Source organism: Plutella xylostella, chromosome 18 (assembly GCF_932276165.1).
Source record: "Plutella xylostella chromosome 18, ilPluXylo3.1, whole genome shotgun sequence".
In the NCBI taxonomy this organism is placed as follows: domain Eukaryota; kingdom Metazoa; phylum Arthropoda; class Insecta; order Lepidoptera; family Plutellidae; genus Plutella; species Plutella xylostella.
Window position 1 is genome coordinate 5,372,075 of NC_063998.1, and position 23,461 is coordinate 5,395,535.

General features: G+C 38.5%; 1 protein-coding gene across 3 annotated transcripts in view; it reads left to right on the top strand.

Moving 5' to 3' along the window:
* The first annotated feature begins 847 nt into the window (after positions 1 to 847).
* LOC105385703 overlaps positions 848 to 23,461 on the top strand; it is a 131,142-nt gene continuing 108,528 nt past the window's right edge. For 2 of the 3 annotated variants that reach the window (XM_048627275.1, XM_048627278.1), the window contains exon 1: positions 848 to 1,190. The gene's annotated coding sequence lies outside the window, so the exon portion shown is untranslated. Of the gene's footprint in view, positions 1,191 to 2,531; positions 3,069 to 23,461 lie in introns of those variants that run through there. The other variant, XM_048627276.1, reaches the window with a different exon arrangement.

Here is a 23,461-nt window from a genome sequence, read left to right on the forward strand (position 1 = left end):
AAATTCTATACGTATGTACCGTAATTTACTTATTCAAGGTTATAATATAAATTAACATTTAACTAATGAAGCCTAACCTAATTGTAAATAAAATGATGAAAGCTGAAATAACCGAATCTCTTGGAAAGTGAAATGTTATTTTGTCAAAACGTTTCTTGTGCACCAACACCATTTTGTTCGTTTATTGTTTATGAAAAAGTTCCACGTGTCATTACCGTATCATAATACACTGGAACTTTTTCATGGCTCGAGAGTGTATAATGGGGGTCAAAAAGTGTAAATAGGTACCTAGCTGGCAGATAGGCCACAACACAACCAACATAGGTTGCACTAATCCACCTATTTAAATAAATAAAAAAATAGCATGAAATCCCAAGTAATATGTTTATTTTAAGCAAATTTAAGAGATTTTTTTTTTTCAAAAAAACTGCGGTCTCTAATTTCTAGCTATTATTCTGTCGTTGTAAGTGTTAGGTTAGGTACCATTAGGTCCATCATCATCACTCCAAGCTAAGAAGCTAAGTCAGTACCTACCTATAACGTACTTACGTATTATTATTATAAATTTCGCAGCTAGCGCTATCTGACGGCAAACGCTTACAATAGAGCAAACTGAAGTTACCTCGCCGTCTAATATAATTTTTGATTGCAAACCATTCGTGAAAATCCAATATGTAACATAAATAAAATTATAATTTGAATTCACTTCGTAAATTACGGGAAATTTAAGAAATTAGCTTGGTACAGCACTGGAACAGTCAGCTAGCGATCGATTTAGTTCCGAGTTTGGCCGCTAGATGCGCTGCGGTGCCGCTCGACACAAAACTCAACATGGCGGCCCCATTCGTGTCCGGAATAGGGCGGGGAGAGCAGTCGCCCCATCGAGTTTACAATAACTACGCGTATTTTTGTCGAAACCGACGTGTTTCGTCACACAAACCGGAGTGAAATCGCAAAAATAAACAGTGTTTCAGTTTCCATTTTAATATCTTATGCGATGTTCAGTGATTTATGGTGATTTTGTGGTGAAAAACGTGAACAACTTAGGGTAACAATGTCTAGTGGTTGACATGTTTATCTGTGCCGTGTGTGAAGATTTTCCCTTCGCGTGAGGTGTTGTGTGTGTGCGTGCTGTGAGAGTGTGTGGACTCAAGGATTGTATGATGGATTGCATTTCCATGGATGTATAGGTAAAAATCACTTGATCATTTTGTAATTGAACATTCTTCGATGTGTAAATTGTTTACAGGGATTCGTCGGCGGAGTTTCCAGTTGGATTCCGTCGCAGTGCTTTGTTTCATGAAGGTGTCTTGTGGGAGCGCATGTATTTTGGTGGAAGAATCCTTGAATCGATAGGCCAGCGCGGTTCAGACGTGAATAAGCGAGGAGCTTTACTGTTTTCTAGTTTCCTTATCGCGGGAGATTGAGGTCGTCTGAACCTTGAGCTGTTGTTATGGTGTTTCGAAATGTTTCCTCCTCGTTTCTTCATTGTGTCTGTACGACATTACGATTACTTACAGGTTATTTTTTTACGTATTAGTTTCTTAAAATGTTTGGATATAAGTAGCTACTTACCAATAAAAAACTGAACTTACTACTCACCTTAACTACGGACTCGGTAAAAATTTAACTAATAAATGGAAAATAAGTAAGTAAGTAGGTACCTATTTACAAATCCAATAAGAATTATTATCATTTTCATTTCACATCCTGGCCAACAATTCCTATACTTAACATCATTAAATCTAAAAAAATATTATTATGGTAATGACTAGTAAGATAAAGTAAGATGTCGACACTCGATAGCATTAATAGCATATTCATGATCATCATAGAATTGGTACTTGGGCAATCCGATGTCAATGCCAATTCCCATAATTTTCAATTTGTCGCTTCAATGCACGGGCAATAATATTACTAACGTACTTTATAGATATTTACTAAGAAGTTATATTACTGTTCTACTAATAACACGCCCCTCGAGGTCAAGAACCTAGGGTGCTTTTTTAGTTTCACAATTTTAATGTTAAAATTGGTTAATTTAAAGCACGATTTAGTTAGTCATAATCATTATCGTCAGGACACTCAGGACCACTACTAAGGAGCGCCACCTGTCTTCAGTCTTTCTCAGGTAACCATTAAGTACCGACTACTTGTGTAAGGTCGTCGGTCTGGGTTTAGCGGGCCGGAGGGTTCCCCATGCTAGGTTTGCCTGGTCGTGGTCTTCACTGGAGAACTCGTCTACCCCCACTGTCCTCAACGGTCATCGGTTCTTCGGCAGATATGACCGGATACCTATCTATTGCTACTTCTGATAGCAGATTTCAGGAGCTACTATGACCGTAGGCCCTCAATTTTATGCAAAACCTACTTCATTTCTGATGGAGAAACTCCGAGCATAGCTATTTCGATAGCTCTGTAATGTCCAAATATTGGTAAAAGGATTAGAAATGTAAAGCTGACAGTAACTAGTATAGGAAATACGTAGGTATGCTCAAAAGGTCTAACTGTAGTACCTACTTCAATATCTTGGTAAAGAGTTCAACAAAGAGAGAGCTTTTTCCAGCGAGATTCGCATGCGAAATAAAAAAAGAATGCAACTTGAGCCATTTGAATCCTAATTCATTTCATTAAATTCATACAGACCCGCGAGAATATGGCTCCCCTTGCGTTACTTATCAGCTTACAAAACGTTTCATGCCGTCACTTTCTAACTCGGCCCTAATCATTACACCATCTCGCTCTGGCGCGAATTGCGCGTTTTTCCTTCGCCGAGAGTTGGTGATACCACATGAGATGTTCGGTGGTCCCGGATGCCACAGGGTTGTTATTTTCATAGCTGATTGGTTGTTCCTAATTGATTAAGATGCCTTTGTCCGAGGAGGTGATGCGTGGTGGAGGGCCAGTCTGCGCAGCCCTCGGCGCAGTCGCCCCCCGGACGCCGGCAGGGACGCACGTGCCTCCGACCCACCTCGCGGCTCCTCTCAGAGACAACCCGTTACTTAACAAACAAGTGAAAACTTGTGGCTAGAGCTGGACTCTGAACATCAGTTGCCAGCCACAGCAATGTAAGTTCGATGTGTAGTTTGCAGATCCCTCGGCCAAGGTTTTGGCGACTGTCCTTTATTTTGCGATTCTGTGTAAGGTAGCCGTTAGTTACTCGAGAGGGTATTTTTTTCAAGCTTGGTTTTCTACTCTATTTTTATGAAACTTCCATAAGAAACATAATTTTCCTATGATGTTCTTAAGCTCGCCGCTGTTATTTGGTTTCACTGTTTCAAAAATTTGCGACTGAATAACGCCTACTATCTAAACACACATTTATGTATTGAACCTCTTAAATGACACAGAAACTTAAAAACCTGATCTTTACACTGTTTATTTATCTTACTTTGTATTAGCGAATGTCCCCATAATGTTGTTATTCGCGTCCTTTGCGCATTATGCTGAGCAATATGCTAATGTTATGCGGATGATAACAAATAATGAGTACTCAGAATTACTCTGAATCCTGTTTAAAAGGACAGTATAGAAATGAAACTCACTGAGGAGAAAAAGATAATGGTAAGCTTCTCTGCAGTACTGAATCAACAAAATGTATTCAAGGTAGCGAAAGCAGACTGTCTAAGGACGAAACATTGGTATCACACAAAAATCATAGTAATGATGTTGTATAAAAATGAAATGGTCTGCTTTGTTCATTTGATTTGTAAAGTTGGCAAAACCCTCACGTTACCAACTTAAAAAATCTAATATTATTAATATTCGTAAAAACGAGACATTCTATTGAAAAATTGTACAATAGAATAGTTACAAAAAGTGTCAACACGGCGAATGATTGTAAAAATGAAATAAACATTATGTAAAACTCACTCGGTATGAATAATATCTTAAAAGATCCAAGCGCAGTTGTGGACATTTAAAATAATTTCGTATTCATGCATTCCCGAAATTAAAATGTTAAAAGAGAGTCGACCGTGCGAACGCTCTTAAACATCACAGAAAATTCAGCAAAATTCAACATCCCCAGTGTTGGTAAACCATCTCATTGCTACCGGAATATGCTACTGCTTTATTACAGAATACCAAATTGAAATTCTAAAGCAGTCCCGCTCAGATTCATTTTCAAATTAAACTATGAAATTATTTCCGTAATAATCAAATTGATGATGACACGCGCTGGCTCTGAAACTAAATACCGCAAATTATTACAAAAGCATAGATCTGTTAATAGATTAAACTGCACCCCATCAAGCTAAGTAGCTTAATTATGCTAGTGTTAAAGGGAGAAAACTAATTAAATTTACAATAGGTATCCCCAAACCCCAAATACAGTATAAATTGGTGTCCTATCAAATTAAAATATCAGTATAATATGGAAATAATTACAGAGATGACCCATTTGTAACTTTAGAACGATTTAAGATTTTAATGAAACAGCACTAGAAAATCGTTCTGGATGTCTGATTCTGGGATTCGTGGACTGACTACTACACATCAGAGCCTTGTACCTGGTAAAAATACTATCAAGTAATAAAACATAGAATATACAGGGTGAGTCTTTCGTAGGTGCATATCCGGAACGGAAGTATGTTACAGAGCTCTTCATTCTGAACAACTTTTGCTATAATGACCTTGGGATATAACGAAAAAAAAAGATACTGCCCCATACAAAAATCGGTTGTTTACGTGACACTGTGTATGGGGAGTAGATATTTTTTTTAATGTGTGTGGGGGGAACACCCAAATATTCCGAAAAACTTTTTTCCGAATTTGATAACCCCGAATATGTAATTTACGAAATATTGCAATACCGATTTATTAAAATACCGAATTATAATAATCACGAAAATTATAATTTCGAATATTATAATCACGAATATTGTTATTACGATTGTTAAATATACGAATGTTAAAAAATACGATTACTTTAATATACGAAAAATAAAATACCGATTTATTATAATCACGAAAAAGTTAAATCCCGATCGGAAATATGATAATTCGTGATTTTGACAAAAAAACATAAACGTCTTTAAAACTTTAGAACCAAAACCAAAAGATAGGTGCGACGACGAGCAAAGCGAGGAGGAGCGTGTTAGGTGCACATAGATATCGAAAAACAAAGCGGAGCGCAGCGAAGCGGAGCGCAGCGAAGCGGAGCGGAGCGTTTCAAATATAGAGCAAAACAATTGTTAGGATTTTTATGATGTTTAAACTTAAAAACCTTAGGACCTAAACCTAAAGATAGTTGCGACGACGAGCAAAGCGAGGAGGAGCGTGTTAGGTGCACATAGATATCGAAAAACAAAGCGGAGCGCAGCGAAGCGGAGCGGAGCGTTTCACATAATATAGCTTAAAAAATATTGTTTTTATACGCATTATGCTGCTTATTCATAATAGATAACCATTTCTTGTTAACTAAGAATCATTCGGGAATTTTCGGAATATTAAAACTTCGGGATTCGTAATTTAAATAATTCGATATAATAAAAATCGTACTTTTGAAACATCGAAATAATAATATTCGTAAAATTGACTTTCGTCATTTTAATAAATGTGTTGTTTGAAATTTCGTTTATAAACTATTCGTGATTTTCGTTATTCGGAAACTTAAAATTCGGGATTGTGAATTATTCGGAACTATGAAATTCGAAATTTAAAAAATCGTTATTTTCATATTCGTAAAAAAGTAATTCGGAATTATGTAGTGTACCCGTGTGTGGGTGTATTAATAAAGTTTTATCTTCTTTGGCCACAAAAGATTCTACATGTAAAGAGAACTTACATACAAGTCCATTGTTCAGTAAGCTCGAAGCTACGGGTATCATTCGTCAAAAGCCCTCAATCCGTGAAGGTGTTCAAAGGCTTCCTAGTAACAAAAGATTTTCCTCTGAATAAAATTCCTTCTTTATTCACCATCTGGATTATCCCAGTAAACGTTACAAAGAAAACCCGCGTATGATGTCTTAAATATCCTGGATGTATTTATCACTACACACCTATGAGTAGGTTTAAAAGCGAAGTCGCTTTTCGCGTTTGTCATTCCGCTTAACGGATTTTGATTCGTTTTTATTTTAATAAATAGTGTGATTTAACAAGAAGGCTTAATTTATGTATTTTTAATTATCCCAGAATACCCACAGGAAAACCTAGGTGAAGCGCGAAAAGCTGAGAGGTTATATAAAAACACCTTATTTTCGTTAATAGAAAGTTGTTATGATGTAAATCTACCCATAAATAACTGCTTTGGTAAATAATGGAATTTTTACGTCATTATGATGAAAACAACATTAAAATATAAATTGCAGGTCCACCTGAAATTATTCATAAGTATCTAAATAAGGTTTCATCAGTAAGTTTCCCAACTGTGGCACAATAGTTTCACGTAATATTCAACTGAAACAGTATTCACAAATAAAACTCCTAAGCTCTCTCTTAACAAAGTTGTGTAACATTTTGAGTGTAAATAATATTTGGACGTTCAGTTTGTTTTCTTTGAAGCGTATCCGTAAATATACACTGCCGATAGTACAGTTTACATAAGTTATTTCTGTATGGGCGCTGCCGGCGGCGTGGCTGCACAAAAATGTGAAAGGTAAAAATATGTTTTATGGTGCGCTTTCCCTTTGAGGGTCTTGGAAATTGAATCTGTATGGTTAATGTGTAACCAAAATGGAATTCTAAGTGGACTGTAAGGTCTAGTTATGTAGATTCAAACTGTCATATTGATTGGCTGAAGAATGGATGTACCCCTGGTTTTGTAAATGATCATAACAATAAGATATGGTTTAGCAAAGTTAATTTTTCCGTAGTAAAACATTGAATGATAGGAAAGAGTTATTTTGTAGCCTACTATCGATTTTTCCTGGAAGTTCCCGGTTGAATCACACACACCCCAGAGTATACATTTCATGATCAAACTAAACATATCTTATGAGACACCTGGCCCTGGTAGCACAGGTCGCTGTTAAGACGTGACAAGAGTTCTCCGTCGCGGTCGCTCTTGAGGCTGAGCGATGTGAGTGAGCGCGATGCAAAACTCTTGTCACGTCTTAAATGCGCCCCCTACTAGCCTTTCTGGAAGAAGGAAAGTAGAGTCATTTTAAAAGGCCAGATTTGACCATTCGAAGCAAATAAATAAGTCTCCTTGTACAAAGATCTCTGTGAAAGGCTAGATAAAATAAATTCGTTTTATTTTTGTTAAAATAGACTATTTTATCGGGCAATAAGTCCGATACCTATGAATTGAAAGCAGACTCATACTTCAATACTAGCTTGTGTTTCATATTAATGTGCTCCATTAACTGAAGCCAGTGTGAATTTAATAATTTACGGTCGCTTTAATTATATTACTTGAGTATTCGGCTCTTATTAGCTTAATTCTGATACGTTATTAGGGCCCGGCTTAATAAATTAATCGTTAACGGCCGGGCTTCGCATTTCAAACATTTTATTTGTTTAGGCACGATTCTTAGAAATGTCTTTTGTACCGACGCGACGACGGCACTTTATGAATGACATGATGATTAACGTAATTAGATATGTATACTAATATTTTGAAACAAACTACATACTTTGTTTAAGCGCTTTGTTAGATCAAATGTAATTTTAAAAGAGGTTCTGAAAGTATCGTATGATATTATGTAAAAGTAAATATCATCTTCATCCTTGGTAAAAAGCGATGCTAGAAAACCAAAATATGTTATCAACTTCTGTGCTTTACGGTTATTGTTGAAAAACTGTTCTGTAAAGGTGGAAGCGCAATTTATTCGCTCGTAAAGTCAAAGTGTCGCAAAATTCCAACGAAACTGTGATAGCAAAAAGCTCATAACATTCTCATTTCAATGAAATAAAATGCTCTGTAGGGTCCATGTTTATAAACTTCGTACAATTTAGTCCTTTCAATTCAACTTTGAATATAAATTCTAGAATTCCAACTAGACCTGTAGCTGACGACATTGTTTGTGTAGTTTTGAACTTTTGCTGTGCTCTGTTTGAAATTGAAAAACTATTACGTACGTAATATTACATTAGACATTTAGCTATAAGTACATTTACTTACGTTTAAATCATATGCATTTCTAATGTGTATAAATACAAACATACCTAAATCTAGACAATGTGGAGAGCCCGAAGCACTTAAATCAACTTAGATATTGTACATATTCCGAGGCCTTCAACACTACAACATGTTTTAGCACTGACCTCTGAACTGAAGCAACTACCTACCGCTTTTTCACACAAATATGCGAATTATGCGCCGATGCTGTATTTATTTAAATAATAGAGCCATATTACTACTATACATATTACATACCATGTTTGAGTATAAATGCAAATATTGAAGTTTCCTACTTAATCAACTGTTTCCACGCTTAATTTAGCGGAATTTTATGCAAGTTACATAATATTATGTAAATGTACATGTTTTATGTCATATTTAGTACAGCTAAGAAACTAATGATGACGCGACTGTAAATAAATAATTCAAGAGAACCAAACGCAATTTAATTCTAAAAGAGTGTGACTACTCTAGAACTCCTAGAGTCTAGCTAGACTCTAGAGTTCTAGAGTAAGTGCACGACCATTACAACTACTGTCAATCGTAAACAGACGTCATCGTTTTCCCTATAGGCGTGGCGTTTATGCAGTTGTGACTATACGGCCCACGGCACAAAACTATACAACCACACGGGGTTCTTGAGACCATGTTAATTTCTAATGCATTTCTTATTTATTTACTATTTATTCCTCGGCATTCTTCTCACCGAGTTGACCGTTACGTATGTAGTAGTTAATATGCCTTTAGTATATAAAGAGTACCTATGCCATCATGGGGGCCACAAGGGTACGCCGGACGAACACTATATGATACAGTTGGTACATCACTCAGGGAGGACCTTTTGCGCACCCCTAATAAGCAAGTCATTTATTATCTCTATCTAGCTTTACTGAACTCGTCTATCCACAAAACATGGTTAGGTAGGAAAAGCTCACATTGATCATTCGGTCCGGACTAAATTCGGCGAGTACAGTGTAGATAATTGGGGTTGCTTTAGCCAATGATTAAAGTGAGTGTAGCTCTACTAAGTACCTACGAGCGGTTAGTAGTAACTAGCATATTACCCAACCCCGGCACTCGCTCTGATCAAAAATCAGAGGCTGGCGGCGGCCGTATGACCTGAGTAACTTTTATTTGTTTTGTCGATAAACCGGTTAGTATTTATTTGTAACCCCTGAATGAGAAATAGAGCTGATGTAAGTTTGACATGCTCAGTCTGTGTCTTTCCGTTAACGACCTTTCCTCCTAGTACTAAATGTAAGGGGCTGATTATTTGATCGTTATTATTTTGTAAAACTACGGTTAGTTTTTCTTAACTTGTTCATAAGATCGTGCATTAGCGAAGAATGTAAAAGAATCCGCGTCTGCCAGTGACAAACAGTCTAATACGTTGTAGTTGAGCTGCAGCTAGTTTCTGTTGCTAGAGATAACAACTGTATTCGGTTCTCTAACTCGGAGTCTGTAAACTTTGACGTCGTGCTACCAGCAAGGAGGCTCCTATTCGGATGGTGTAGTGGTTAGTGACCCTGACTGCTATGCCGAAGGTCCCGGGTTCGATTCCCGGCTGGGGCAGATATTTGTTATTAGATATTTGCACTCGGGTCTTGGGTGTTGATATTTATATTTTCTATCTATCTATGTATTGGTGTAGATATATCATCTGTCAGATACCCATATTACAGGCTCTGCCTAGCTTGGGGTAGGATGGCCGTGTGTGAGATGTCCCATATTATTATTTTATTATTATTATATTGAACATTGCTCCAATTTCTCTGCGATTGTAAGACAACACAGCCACTTGAAAGGACACAAAAAATACCAATCCTCTTTTCATTATTGGCAACGTAAAAGCATCAGCTGCATCACTAAATCAAAAAGGAAATTCAAAGTCGAAGCTGGCCATTCTTAAAAATAATTTCCTTTCGTAATTAAAAACTACAAAGTGCTTTCAGGGGCTACATTGAATGTTACAGAAACAAAAGCAACTCAACTCAGTCGCTCGACTCGTCGCGCGCGGGGTGTATTCTCGGCAAACCGCCCCAGTTTTCATTCGACATTCGCCAATGTAGTTTATAAATTCGCAGTGAGTTTTCCGTGGCGCTTCCAGAATTCGCCCCCAGTTAGTCAGCGATATCTTTGTTTTGCTCGCTGCGTCAACCGATCCGAAACAGATTTACACAGAGATTCATCGCGCCTGATGGATCTGCGCTCTGTCGGATTTATGGGATACAATGTGGCAATCTTGTCATTCCGAGTGTCATAATCACGAGCTCATACACAAATCAAATGTCTATGTGGGAATTACATTACAATTTCTGTTCAAAAATAAATAATGTCTTACTTGAACTGCCGGTACATTGTTTCGAGAACATTATTCAATTCATTTTATCCAAACACAAATTTGTATCCACCTTACCTTGACACTAAATAAGAATTTAACTGTAGTTAGAACACCCTCGACACGCTTTATTCATGGCCAAGTAAAGCCTTTTAACTTAAATTTGCAAGGTTCCGCTCAGCAATTTATGAGGTACACTTCGGAAAGTTTAATCGTTGATCAAACTCGAGTCGCCCTCGACTGTGCCCAGATTATCTTCGCTTATATTAATTACTTTGCGCATTATTTGCGTAAATACAGACGTTGGGTTGCTTCATTAGACGATTAATAAATCTCAGGTTATCTTTCTAGCGGTTAAACGAGTTGCTAACAAAATAATCCTTGATTTCCACTGGTTTCCGAGCGTGGAGTGGAATACTAACGACACCGCGAGTGTCATCAAACCGCAGTGAGAAACTGTTAAACTCCACGCGACACTAGGGTTGTGTAACATGTGAATCACCGCCGTTTGTCACTTGAAACCCGTCGTCCGCCATCGACTTGCAATTTATCGACACTTTTAAACGGTCGAGCCAATACTAGGCGATTCATGTAGACTGGCGAGATCGATTAGTTGGCGACGTGGTTTTATTGCGCCGCGCGAGCCGTGCCAACAGTGCAGCACCCCTACGGACCGGCTCACCTGTCAAGCGAGATGTAATAAACGTCTCAATACGTCATACTAGCGCCTCCCGACGTTGAACCATCTTGATACTTCCGACAACTGTTTAAAAGATATCGCGCTCGTACTAACTTGTTGAAGGCTGTTAACGAGTTAACGATAGTTCAATTAAGCTAAATTGCGCTTCAATATTAGTTAAACAGATGGCTTCTCAATGATCTAGTTAAGTGAATGAAATGCTTAAAATCTTCCCCGTTTTGCCTGGAGGTCTCTGAATTTGTTGAATTATGACTGCGAGCGTTCCCGAAATGGGCGACAAATAGTCCCGGCGGCGGCGAAGCTTTTCCTTATTTTCATTGTGAGAGTCGAAGTCGGCAGTCCCAATCAAAAGTTCTCAACTGTATTTAAGCACTTTATACCTTGTAGGAACGAGCGTGGAATGGAACGCTCGACCCGAACTTCGTATTAATTAGCTGACAATCTACAGACACGGGAGGTGTGCTTTTGCTTGCGAATCGTTACTATTTGTCTGCAAGAGTCCTTTTATGTTGTATAAGTGCGAATAAATAAATGTAGTCCAGAAATTTACTATCTGCCGTCATCATTTTGGTTTTTTAGATTTTTAGCGATAGTTAAGCAAGTCTTATTTTATTATTTTAGGATTAAGCAGAAGGATAAAATAAAAATATATATTTTAAGTATTGATGTCTGTTTATTGACTGTCAGTGTCATTTATTATTTCGTTTGTACAGGCCAGTGCTTTACTTGTAAAAAAAAGGAGGTTTTACCTTTTTAACACCCCCCCGCAATGTAAACACCCTGTACATACAAACCAAAAAAATATATAAAAAAAAACTCGTAACTCGTAAGTGAATAAAAAAAAACATCCTATATACACTTAACACAAACACCATAAAAATATCATCCTGTATATACATCTATCACTAACTTTTCACAACATAGAAAACGTACGAAAGAGAAATATACAAAACAGGTAGGTACCTAGGCCAACCCTAAAGCGTTTAAACATCTATTGTGCTTGAGTTTTGGCAAAGGTTTAGTCAAAATATCTGCTACCATGTTCTGTGTAGGTACGTATGATAGTGTTATGTTTTGGTGTGAAAGTGTATCTCGTACGAAATGATGTCGGATGTCAATGTGTTTTGTGCGTGAGTGGTATGCATTGTTGTGGGCGAGTTTTATCGAGCTTTGGTTATCTGTGTGAATGATTATGGAATGAGTGGTGACGAATATTTCGCTGATGAGTGACTGAAGGTAAATAGCCTCCTTGCACGCATCGGCGAGAGCCATGTACTCTGCCTCTGTGGTGGAGAGTGCGACGGTACGCTGCTTGCGCGCTTCCCATGATACAGGCGCACCACTCATTAGAAAGACATAACCAGTAAATGATCGTCGGTCCACAAGATTGTTACCATAGTCTGCATCGACGTATGCATTTGGCAGGAATTCAGCATTGACGGAGAAATTCAATCGGAGGTCTTTAGTACCTTTCAGGTACCGAAGGACTCGCTTGGCGGCCTTCCAGTGTACCTCCCCGTAATGTGCATTAAACTGGGATAGGTAGGAGACGGTATGAGCGATGTCAGGTCTCGTACAGATCGCGATGTACATTAGCGACCCTATGAGTTCCTGGTAAGGTACTTCCGCATTTTCTTCATTTTTGCCAATGACTGTTAACTTTAGGCCAGGTTCCAATGGGGTCAAGACTGGTATTGCCTCAGTCATCCCAAATTTTTCGACTAGTTTTTCAATATATTTGGTCTGGTCTAGTGAAATTTTGTCACCCCTGTGCTCTACTCTCATGCCTAGACAGTCCTTGCACGTACCAAGGTCTTTAACAATGAACGCTTTCTTCAGTTGATCTTTGAAATCGTTCTTCATATTCTCATTGTTACTAACCACAAAGAAGTCGTCAACAAAGACTGCCACTATAAGTAGGTCGGCGCCTTCTCGTTTATAGTAAAGGCAATGCTCATTGGCTGTTTGTTTCAGTGACAGCTTTTGCATCGCTTCACATACTTTTGCGTTCCATTGACGCGGGGCTTGTTTAAGGCCGTAAAGTGCCTTTTTAAGCAGACATACTTTCCCTTTCGGGTCCTTAGAGAAACCTTCAGGTTGCTCCATGTAGATCTCCTCATCCAAGTCTCCATTTAGGAAAGCAGTTTCGACATCACAATGATCAACCTGCAGTCCATGATGAGCAGCATACGCGAATAATAACCTCACCGAAGACAGTCTAGCAACTGGTGAAAAGGTCTCGCCGTAGTCTACTCCTGCTACTTGAGTGAAACCTTTAGCTACCAGTCTGGCTTTGTACTTGGTGATATTTCCACTTGTGTCCTTCTTGATCTTGTAGACCCATTTGCACTTTGTAGTTTTCCTATCCGTTGGTCTATCTACAAGAATCCAGGTTCCATGTTTCTGTAAGGAATCATACTCAGCTTTCATTGCCTCTAACCAATTTTCTTTCTGTGGATGGTCTGTAACTTCCTTGTAAGTTTCGGGCTCGAGATCTGTCGTCATATACAGATTTTCCTCGTATCTTTGAGGGGGGTGCCTGTTCCTACTAGGATATCTCCGTTCAGGTTGAGGAGTTGGTACCACAGACGGCTCAGGTTGCGGAGCTGGCACCATAGATGACGGTTCAGGTATAGAAGCATTCGATGAAACTTCAGGAGTTGCAGATACATCTAAATCTGACGTTTGTTCCGATACTGATGACGTATCAGTACACACAGGTGTACTTGGCTGAGATTGAAACTGTGGCCTAGAAACTGGTTCTTCATGATTAAGATCTATGTGGACTTTTTGTGGTGGAAATTCACTGCTCGGTGAAATGGGCTTGGATGGCACTAGTGGTTTTTCTTCTATGAAGGCAACATCCCTTGCTATAATAATAACTCTAGGGTTCTGGGGGTCTATTAGGCGGTAGCCTTTGCTTTCAGTAGCATAACCTACAAAGATGCAATTTTGCGTTTTAGAATCCAGTTTTAATCGCTTTTCTTTTGGAACTAGAACGTGGGCTTCGCAACCAAATACTCTTAAATGAGAAAGGTTTACCTTTTTCTTCGTCCACAGTTCCTCTGGAATTCGGTTTTGCAGTGCTTGAGTAGGTACACGGTTTTTTAAATAGATAGCCGTATTTACCGCTTCTCCCCAGTACGCCAGTGGTAAGTTGGAGTCTTTCAGCATGGATCTAGCTTTTTCAATTATAGTTCGGTTCGCGCGTTCGGAAACACCATTCTGTTGCGGGTTGTACGGTACTGTGGTTTGATGCACAATACCGTTGTCTTTCAGATATGTTAGCATATCAGTGTTGACATACTCGCGACCGTTATCTGAACGCAGGACTTTGATACGTTCGCCAGTTTGGTTTTCTACCAAGTGTTTAAACTCTAAAAACTTTACAAAAACTTCGGATTTCGCTTTTAAAAGGTATCCAAAAGTTTTGCGACTAAAGTCGTCAGTAAAGGTTAGCAAATAAAGGGCTCCGCCCCACGAGTGTGTACTCATTGGTCCACAAAGGTCTGAGTGTATCAGCTCTAGTACCTTACTCGATTTGCTTTGAGATTTCGGGAATGGTTTCTTAGCAAATTTGCCTTGGAGGCAAGGAATACATTGTTCCGTAAGAGACCCATTGTAATTTATGCCTTTGTTCCTATTTTTAAGGATTTGCATACTATTTGCATTGAGGTGGCCAAGGCGTCTATGCCATAATTTTGCTGATTCTTCGGAGGATGTGTACATGGCATTCGAACTATTGACATCCAATCTGTACATGCCTTTATGGTTTGAGCCTGTTGCAATGACATTTCCTGTCAATTGACATCCACCTGCAAGGGTAATTGACGCACCGTCCGATGTAAACAGAACATCATACCCCTTGTGCACTAAATTACTGACCGATAAAAGGTTTGTAGCTAGCCCAGGGATGTAAAGAACTTCACTTATTCTATTTACACTATCAGACACATGGATATTTACAGTACCTTTTCCATGACTAAGGAGTTGCTCCTTGTTGGCCACTGTTATTGGCACGGCATGCGGCGACACAGTCTCAAACCAGTCTTTCCTATTACTCATGTGCGAGCTTGCGCCAGAATCGAGGTACCAATCCTGTGAACCTGAGGATGAAGGAGTGAGAGAAGATGAAAGTGTAAATTCAGCTATATTTGAATACTCCTTTGCCAACTTATTTTTATATCTACACTGTTCTACAGAGTGCCCTGACTTTTTACAATATACACAGAATTTCTTCTTTTTCTCGTTTGTCAGTAGCGCCGCAGGTGTAGGTTCGGTTGGTATTCCTGTGCGAGCGGCGCCGGCTGCTCGAGAGTCCTCCTTCAGAAGCGCCGACACCACGTTGTCCGATGTTATTTGTGTGTTGGAATGTTCTAGAGTCATCACGAGCGGCTGGTACTGCTCAGGGAGTCCAGTTAGCATAATGATGGCCAGGAATTCATCGTCGACGGAGGCTCCTATGGCCTGGAGCTCTTGCTGAGTAGCTAGTGCGATATTAACATAGTTTTGCATGTTTCCTTCGAAGGTATTCGCTAGCAGCTTCTTCATGAGGTACAGACGTCGCGTGAGGCCGCTATCAGCATACGCCTTCTTTAGACAATTGAACGTTTCGTGAGCCGTTTTTGCTGACCGGATGACTGGGTATACCGACTCCTCGCAGGTAAGGCACAGCTTAGCTCGTGCCCGTTGGTCCTTCCGCTTGGCGTCGACATCATTGGGGTCGACTGCAGCCGTGACGACGTCCCAGAGGTCGAGGTCGATCAGCATGCACTCCACCGCAAATGCCCAGTTATTAAATTTTTTCTTCCCATCCAGCTTTGTTATACACATCGTGGACGAGGGGACAGTAGAAGACATCGTCGACGGTGCCGACTGCTTTAGAGCAGATGTATTTTGAGAATCCATAGCACAGTCGTCTTTTATATAAATTATTTATTCTACCTCTGGGCCCATAACCTATTATTTTAGGATTAAGCAGAAGGATAAAATAAAAATATATATTTTAAGTATTGATGTCTGTTTATTGACTGTCAGTGTCATTTATTATTTCGTTTGTACAGGCCAGTGCTTTACTTGTAAAAAAAAGGAGGTTTTACCTTTTTAACATATTTATATCGTTCCATAGAAATAAGTAGATATGTCAAATATGAAATAATATAAAATACCTATACAATACAATTTGAATTTAAGATACAGATCGAGTGATTGTCTTAATTTTCAAGTAGGTCAATCAAATATATTTATACGTGTACCGCCATTCATCGTGTTGGGTAAAAATAAATGACCCCAAACTTTTTTATCTATCAAGTTGGCAACTCCGACGACACGGCTGACAGAGTACGGCGCCGATCTCCTATAACTGCGATGAAAAGCGATTAAACTTAATTTGATGGATGATAGATGGTTATTTTTTGCAGAATCCACCCGTCAAATTGAAAGCATCAGACGACGAGGCGGCGAAACTTATAAATAAGTTCAAGACATCAATTTTCATTCACGGAATACCGACCGCCTCAGATACGGAATAGGTATAAAGGGTGCCGGGAATCCAAATTAGTGCGATAACAATCTTATTAATTAAACAAACTCGGGTTTAATAAATGCATGCTGTGCAGTTTGGAGTTGGAATACGCGAATGCCTCCTATACTCGTTTACTACATATTTAAAAGTAATGTTTTCCGCAACGAATTCGAATCGCCTTTAGGATTTCCCGTGGGAATTACGGGATGAAAAGAGTCATTTTATGTCTGTACGATGGTTACATATTTGATTGTTTTAAGAGCTACCGAATTAAAATCCAACTAATAATCTAATCTTTCCTCTTTAAGATTACCAGTTACACCTACAATTCATTGAATTTTGATACGCCCTTGATATCTAGCGGAGTCGCTTCGATACGAGTCACCGGCGACCTCACCCCGCTCTCATGTTTATTTATAGACTACAACAGTTTACTACACCACGTGCCGGCTCTATCAACAAACAAACCTACACTCGTATCCAATATATTGTATGTACAACTCTTGGCTAATTGACTTTTTCAACGCGACCACAAATGTTTGTTCCAGTCCTGTTTCTAGCTAAAGCACGCCTATTGAACACGTACAGTATCCCTTTATACTCGTATGTACTAGAGGTACTTATGTAGGTACTATTTAAGTCCACAATGATTGTTTGGTATCCCTCCAAATACCGCGATGGATCGGCGTGGGGTTTCGGATCGTGTTATATTCACACAATTTTGATCATAAACCGGTAAATTAATATTGAATTCATTCATTCCGCTCGTAATAACAATATTTGCTATCTGCATACAGAATCGATTGCTCAGGTCATTGTTCAATTTGGTTCTGTTCTCGGGAGTGGAAGCTACCAGTTTGTACTCGGACCGTAATTAATTTTATTATAATATTTTAATTAATAAAGTTATAGACTTATCTTTTTTAAGTCAACTAAAGCGAACCGTCGGATGTTATTATCATACATTGTATTTAATTGTAGTATCTGTGTGTTTACAGCATCGTAACTTGCAAAAAGGTTAATTCCTTTCCATAATCATACAAATAAATCACAATATGTATGTATACCTATTTCAAATTATTTTTTCCTAGTTACTTAATTGTTTTTATTTAAAAAAACAGTTGCTACGTAGAAATCATTGCTGGTAGAGATATGAATTTTATTAAATTAGGAAAACCAACTGCATATTACATAAATGATTAGATATTTTAAAACAAGTATCTTAAAGCTATGACAAACTATCCGTGGTATCTCAAATTAGAGGCCCATGTCTATAACCCAATTTTCCACCGGTAATAACAATTTGAACTTTATAGAACATCAAACAATTCAAACAAAGAACAAGCGCTCGCAAAACCATTACTGTATGCTCTCCCTCCACCTCGTGGCAGCAGGCGTAATGAAACGTAACGTTATGAGAACGTAATCTCGCGGGGAGCGCGTCCTTGCTCGCATATTAAAGAGGTCACGGCTCCAGATACACTCCTTCACTAGACTACTGCATCTCATCTCCAAACAATTATAGCCGCTAATGCGAAGACATACGATTCACGCGTCCAACCTAAGGGTCTCAGCACATATAAGCGTAACGTAATCACCTTTTATTCTTCTGTCAACCGCGTTCGCGAGCCCGCGTTCTACTGTTTGACAGAAGAAAAGAGGCTATCCCTTAACGTTACGCTTATACAGGCGACCTAAACCTACTCAACGCTCGGCAGATTGCTTGTCAAAGCACTGACATCTTGAGCTTTGCTCTTTGATTGACACACGTAAGCGAAAATCCTTCGCACGGGAAAGCGAAAGATTCTACTTGGAGTGAGGAGCCGATAGAGAAAGTGGCGCGAAGTTGAAAGTGAACGAAAAGGCAAAGTGTCGAAGCGACAAGTTGGGCGTTCAATGCAGTTTAAAACAACAGGGTAATTCCAGAGATGAAACCAGACGATGAAATAAGAGATGAGCTGCTATCTTTGATAGCTGAAATGCAATACAATGCTGCCAATCGCCGGGATAGCAGTCAAATAAATATCTGTTTAAAAACTTTAGTTAAATGTAAACCGAATGCGAATATTACAATCTTATTATCGCATGTAGGACTGTAGGTTCTTAATAATTGTTAAGTACCTATAATTTTCTATAGTTTCATTCACCCGTGAGTCACGTGATGAATGGAATATGACTCCAAGTCATTGTTTGTCAAATATGGAACATTCCACAACTTCGATCTCAGAATACCAGCATGTGCAATGCAATGACAAAACAAGCAATACCTGATATCCAGATCGTGATGGACCTGATCTAGGAGATTCAGTAAAGAAGTACTTTTTACTGATTTTAGATGTGTTTTTTTAAATAACCTTTTATTTTACTGACAATGACGATTGGTTGTGAAGCTGCCAATGATACCAATAAGTCATACTGGTATTTACGAGTCATTCATGCCTAAACACGAGATAGTTGCTATAATATTATGCCGTTCGAGAGTTACCTTTAACCCCTGAAAATGGGAAATAAAACATAGTGGGCTAATCACGAATGTAAACGTCAAAAGAAGGAGTTCTACAAATTTTGACAGTAACGTTTTCATATGAGATTCAACGATGAGCCTGCAATGAGTTTCTTACAGAATTGGGAAGGACCTCTTTAGCCTCACTCCTCTCACTCCATACTCCGTAGTTGACTGCCCTGATTCGATAACCCAACTTATAAAATTTTAAATTTAATGACCATATTATTTACAATTTTTTTTTAAAGATTCACAGTAAAAATCTAATGATCAGATAAATGCATTTAAAATTATGTACAAAATATTATGGTGGTTGAATCGAAAAAAAAACTTCAAAAATAAAAAAAAAAACACTTTTAAAGTTTTGACTGTGTGAAAACGAAACATAATTTTATTACGCTTGTGTCTGTTCAAGGTTAAGTGTTTACGGATACAAATTACATTTATTCGTAGCTTTACGGTCATAAAAACACAGGTTAAAAACACCGTCAGAAATATTTCCAACTTCCAACATCATGAAATCAGCCAAGATAATTTGAGGGCAAATCAATTCCACGTTATGTCCCTATATTCTGCATTCAGTCACAGGGAGCCACAAATTGGGCGAGCGTCCCCACATTCATGATCCAGTTTAAACTTCAGCCAACTATCGACACACAGAATAGCTTAAACACGGCTAGTTATGTTGCTGTATTGACATTTCGGGGAGCAACCACCACCGCGGACCGCTCCGGTGGTAACTTTTAAGCGAGTTTAGTTAATTCGGTTTTAGTCACCGAGACAGATGGTAGAATCTGCCTTCTCTAGTTTTTGTGTTCTGTTTCTTCGTTAACAGTTGCCTGCACCTTATTTTCTTACTAAAGATTGCTATTTTTATATAAGGTTTTGCTTGTTTTTAAGATCGAAGTTATTATTTCACGGTTGTTAACACGTTTGTTGTCACGCGAGTGTCGTAAACGGCTCTAATTAGCCACAAGCCCCCTGCTAACTGCTAAACCAGCATGGCCATAATGTGATTTGCATAAAACAACCATCGTAAAATTGTATAATGCAAGTCAAAGAGCTCTATAAGATACAAAATAAAAACTTGTCGTTTAATGCGCTTCTCGGCGGGAATTAATATTGTTAGTAAATGAGGCGCGCCGCCACTGCCGATGCCGGTCGTGTAAATTGAATATTTTCCATATTGAATATTAATGTTTATCTCTTTTGGGTTATTATTAAATTATGCTTGCTTACTCACTTAAATATAAGCGAGTTCCTATTTCGCTAAATTATGTTGATGTAAATTAAATTATTCATAATAATTGATAATAATCTATACATTTTCAGCGTACCCGTAGGACTAACGTCAGTGCGAATAACCCTATCAGGCGTGTATGCCGTTATTATGTGTCGTAACCGGCCATAACTAATGTCCTTTATCTAAATCTTACCAATGGTCAAACGTCGCTCACCCAGTACGACATCACAAATTTTATCACTGTTTTCTTTCGTGGTAGAGGTTTTAGGCCTTCCACTCCTAGAATCATCTTCAATGCTCTGCAATCAGCTACTGTTTACGTTAAGTAAACAATTATTAATAATGGAGTCGATGAAATAAAAGAAAAACTTACTTCCGCACCTTGAGAAATGTTCACTTGTGATTGTCACAACTACATCACATAAACTATGAGTAGTTCACTCGTCGCCCGTCGCTCGTAGTCTCGTGCACATTTCATCCTGATTATCTGCACACAAAGTCTGACAATCTTCGCAGAACTTCGTTAAAACTCAACGAGTTTCCAAGAGTCCCATACAGCGATGTAAAATGGAGGGAAACTCGGCAGCCGGCATGAAATGTGGCGTGTCGACTGCGAGACAAACACTTGTTTACCGCCGCGACACGCGAAAACAACACCTATTATACGATATTTAGGTTCTAATTACCTGCATTCTCGTACTGGTAAAGTAATCCTTATTGACCGAACTGAAGCTAATTGCTCCGCCATTTTGACAGTGCGGCTACGGAACCTGGCTGTTTAATTGCAATGAAAAATTGCTAAATTTTAGCCGCGCTCCGTGCAAACACAGCCGCAGTGGGCACCGACGATGTTCGCGGACGATCCTAAATAACTAAATCGTTGCTGCGGTTTCACACATCTGTTTGCTGTCGGTTAAGGGTTCCGCTCATCTCGCATAATCTTTATTGACCAAAACTCATTTCGCATAACTCGTATGGTCTAAACTTTTTTGGCCGAACCATCACTTTGCCAAGACTTATGTGGCATAAGGCTCGTTTCGTCTAAAACTCTTTAGGCACAATCTTTTAACACCTAAGTTTCGTTTGCTCAAATTTATGTTCGTCTATACCTATGTATAATCTTGTTTCTCGTAATGTTATCTTAATAAATAATATATTAAGTACGTGGTAAATGTACAAATTGTGGTATTTTTCTCCTACATCCCGAAAATCACGATATTGTATGATCAAAAAATCGAAAGTTAACGACCAATATAATTATTACAAACCCCATGAGATCGAAACCTAAAAATAGGTGCGACGACGAGCAAAGCGAGGAGGAGCGTGTTAGGTGCACATGTTCATCAAAACCAAAGCAGAGCGCAGCGAAGCGGAGCGGAGCGTTTTCCAAACAGCGGAAACAATACAAGGCACCAGTTTGCGCTATGTAGGGAGACGCTCCGTCAAAGTTAAAGCCAAACGAATATTATTACTTTGTATAAACCTAATAAACCTATGCCATAGCATTATTAGGCTATTCAAGATTTGGCCATACCATTATTAGGCTAAACAATGTTATGCGAAATAACTTTATACTAAACGAGATTTATGCCATACGATTTTCGGCGTAACGAGACTTTGACCAAACGTTACTATGCAATACGAGATTAGGCAAATAAATCTTATGCCAAAAAAGGTAGAACCGTCGGTTAAACGACAATTTACATGGAAACTAGCGTTTTTGTGATTGTGTAGCTACCTACCTAGATCTATCATAGATTAAGCTGAAATAAATGTAGGTTATCTTGCAAAAGCTATCGGCTCTTTTGCAGACATAAGACTGCTGAAAATTACGCTCCTTTTTACTATCCATAAAAATATATTAATTCCTGAACATAGGCCTCTCTCAAGGAGCGTTATAGAAGCATTTGAAACTAAATAACTTATTAACTTTAAGTGCTATTTCAAACAGGCATAAAACCATGAATGCAAACAAACTCAACTTCGATGTTTGTATGTGTGTGTGTGTGTACACAAACAAAAAAGAAGAATGCCATCAAAATAAACGTTCCGCTTTTGTCAACAAAGTTTGTTCATAAGTAATTCGAGGAGCCCGCTTGTTAGAAAAGAAACCAACTCGGAGCCTCCAATTGTACCTACAATAAAATAAACTTTATTTCTGCCTTTGTTTCGTAACTAAGTACCTACTCATTTGTTACAACTGAATTATTACAGATACAAACGAAGCAATATTGTTCAATTTAACTTTAACTGTTAGAGCTAAATACTAGATGATATTTTTCTTTAACTTTAACTTTCTCTGAGATTGCATAAATTCTCAGAAAATATTCACTTTTTAACTTCAGCGTTTTTATTTAATCAGCACTGGAATTATAATCTAGCGATGCCGGTCAGGTCTGATGAAGTGGCTAGCATTTTTATTTGCTTAGGCTAAGCTCTGGTAAAAGTAGAGAACAGTTAGACAAATTTAGCGAAGGATACAGGCAATTAGACAGACGAGTGAAACGCAGCATCAGAAGGGACCTAAGAGCATTTAACACCAAACTTGTTGAGATAGCCTTGCTGAAACACAGATCTCTTAGAGCAGCCAAACATGGTAATACTACAGGGAAGTCTTGGATTACAAGTTTGAAGGATAAAGATGGTCGAAAACATACTAACAGGCAGAAGATTGTGGAAATTTGTACAAGTTTCTATAAGGATTTATACGCCGATACAACCAGAGATGCAAACTCAAATGATGAATATACATTCCGTGATAATATTCCGCTCATCACAGGCTATGAAGTTCATGTAGCTCTCAAGAGTATGCAATATGAAAAAAGCCCTGGAGAAGACGGCGTCACAACGGAATCATTAAAAATAGGAGAGCCCACGTTATTACCTCATCTTGCCAACCTTTGCAATGACATATTAGTTTCAGGAAAATTTCCCCTTAAATTCTGTCATTCCAACATCATACTTCTTCATAAGAAAGGCGAAAAATCTGATATCGGAAACTACAGACCCGTTAGCCTGACATCACACATCTACAAATTATTCATAAAAATTATTCACAACCGCATTAGATCTCTGCTGGACCATCATC